Source organism: Pinus tabuliformis, chromosome 8, assembly GCF_031772625.1.
Source record: "Pinus tabuliformis cultivar Carrire ecotype Pingquan chromosome 8, CPIR1, whole genome shotgun sequence".
NCBI classification, from domain to species: domain Eukaryota; kingdom Viridiplantae; phylum Streptophyta; class Pinopsida; order Pinales; family Pinaceae; genus Pinus; species Pinus tabuliformis.
The window spans coordinates 1,369,888,346-1,369,891,489 of record NC_142294.1 but is presented as its reverse complement, the minus strand read 5'-3'; positions in this window follow the sequence as shown (position 1 = coordinate 1,369,891,489).

The following is a 3,144-nucleotide window of genomic DNA, read 5'->3' as shown; positions in this document are numbered from 1 at the left end:
ACATTATTCCATATTTCCCACACCCACAGTCCATTTTATCATCTCCCTAGGGTTTTGACAGCAACAACTCATGGCAGAAGAAGAGCACAGAAGTCAGAGTGAGGAAGAAAGACAAGAGAGGAGGAAATATAAGAAAGGAGGGAGAATCATCAAACATGAGCCAACCAACACCAGAGAACTCATGGCATCTCCCATCATTGTGGCAAGCTTTAAACATATGGGTTGTTTTGAGTTTTGTGAGAAAGTGGAAAGGATCCAACATCATCCTGAGTTGACCAGATTATTCATCACCAACCTCCATGACAACCAGGCAACCCTTGCTGGTGTCACCTTCACTATATCTCCTACTATCATATTAGCTGCCACTGGGATCCCAAATATTGGAGAAAAATGGTTTAAATAAGGAGAATTGGATCATTTCTATTATGAGCCATATCTTAAACCAAGGTACAAGAATGAGAGAAAGAGGATTTTTCCTTTCTCTTACCTCCTAGACAAATGTGTTCCCATGATCAAAATCATCATGAAGTACTTCACATGTGAGGGTAGGTTTTCTAGACTCTATTCCTATCATATTCGGTTACTCATGCATTTCACAAGAGTTAAAATGCTCAATTTTCCCTACTATCTTTACCGGGACATTGACAAGATGTCATTCATTTCCCGAAGGAAGGATTATGATCATCAAATGCATAGCATCTTTCACCACTCTCTCATCAAGATCATAGTCCTACACCACCTTGATCAGCTTAACATTGCATGGGACACTTTCATATCCAATGAGATTTTCACAGTCCCACCTATTTAGCATGGCCAAGAAGCACCTTCATCTTCTCACCCATCCACCTCCATTCCTCCACCTCAACCCATACATCATCCATCTTCATCTGATGAGTCAGACACACCATCACCTCCATCATCACCATTTCATGAGCCTATTCATTCACCTGGCGGAGATGAACGTAGTGGGCATGAACATATTGATCCTGGTGAGAGAAACAAACCTAAAAGTGTTGGTTTAGGTACCTTGGCACATACCTATCAGAGAGGGACTAGGAAAGCATTTTCCCCACTGATTGTGGGAGGGGCCTTTCCTTCTTCATCGGCAAAGCAGGTACAAAAGGGTAAGGAAAAGGTTATAGAGGCAGAGATCCAACAACAGGAAGACCTCGATGAGATAGAGCATGATTTTCAGTTAGTTGACTTAGATGAACATGATGATAGTGAGAACACATCCATTATCATCAAGGAGAAGAATGAACTCATAGGAGAGCTCCAGGTCAACTTGCAAAGGGCCAAATACATTATTTCATACTATGAGAAATAGAACAGTGAGTTTGAGGTCAAACATGAGCTTATCGAGATTCAGCTCAGAAAAGCAAAGAGAGAGGCTGAAAAGGCTAAGGCCTTACTTGATGAGGCATATGGGTAGTATGGTGAATATCTTGATGAACAGGTACCGAGAAGAAGGCCAAGGACTAGAGACCTAAAGAGAGCTTTGGAGCTAGAAAGGTAAAGGGAGGCAGAACTAGCCAATGAGCTCACCTTGAATGAGCAATTTTCCAAAATGGTAAATCAGAACCAGGAACATCGGTTTGAGAGGGTAAATGGTCTTCTTGAGAACCACTTAGACAAGGCCAATAGGGATGTTGAGATTCAGATAAGGATGGCAAAGTACTATGCCATGAGAAACAAAATTGCAAGAGTCAAACTCAAAAGAGCCCATGCAAAAGCTGAAACCTTGACCAAGCAAGAGGAGAAAAGGAGGCTAGATATTCTTACCGAGGCATCACTCCATGCCTCAAACATATGATCATCTATCAGCCCACCAATTTTGACCATTTTTGAACAAATTTTGTAAGTTATGATTTTCTGTGTTTTTTGAAGTATTTTTAGCACAGTGAAACGGTCAAACGTGCAACACCTTGGGCACTGCACTCTTTTTTGGGGAATCCAATGAGAAAGTGGTCAGAATTTTTGGATTCAGAGTGATGAGGACATGCACCCTGTGAATTTTCTAAGCATTTGGAGGAAAATTGGTTAGCCAAAAGGGTAAAAAACCATCAAAAAACCACCTTTCTGCCTCCTTTTTGGCCTGGTCATTGCACGTTTACCAGTCTTGGGAGATTGGAATTTTGACAGTGAAAATGACCTCCAAATTGAAAAATGAAGGCATATCTAGAAAGTAGACTCGAAGGGATTTCCAAGAAGCTATCTTGGACAGCAGGAAGGAACCGAAAAGTAGCCCTGAACTTGAAGGGAGTGTTTGACACTGAAAGGGCGCGTTTGATAGTCTTCTGCAATTTTCACCCTTTCACTCTAAATTGACTTTCACCTAGGGGAAATTGATGTTTTACTCATGTAATTTATCAAGATGATGTAATTATTATGTTTTTTACTGTTATCGAGGGTAAATACATTAGTTAAATGGCCTACATGGCATGTAATGAATCAATTTTCTTAAGTTAGGGATGAGTCACTTTGACCACCCTATACTCCAGCTATCAGTTCATACTTTCTTGCAACTACTCCTCCTCTCATGGATTCGAACCCCGAGGCTAGGATGAGTTGTTTTGAGGCCTATATTATGTATTTTCTTAGTCATTTCACAGGTTGGAATCAGTTGGATGTTTGGCTATTGATCAGAGACACTAGTGTAGTAAGTATTTGGCAGAATTTAATGAACGAGTTGCAACTATTTTGGTGGAATACCTGTGGTATGGAATTTTGAATTAGTTTCTTCTTATGTTACATATGTTTGAACGTTTTGTACTCCCATATTGCATTTCACTTCTATAATATGTTGATTTTCAAGTTGATAAGCAAAATACATTTTATATGCTCTGTTTTGGGGAAATCTACATAGTTTGTCCAGTTTCTTCAGTTTAGAAAGAATACATGCTTGTCTTGCTCTTTCTAGCACCTCACCAGTCTTATCCATCTCACTTCATAACCTTAAAGTGTTTGAGTGCCTACCTACCTTGCTCCATCAAATGTTTGCAATCATACCCTCATTTTCCCTGACCTAGTCTTTTTGACCTAATCCTCTTCCAACAACCCAACCAAAATAAAATCAAACAACCCTCTGCACTTTACATCTAGCCTAAAACCCTAATCTATCCAGCCCTCTTGGCTGTGATCCCT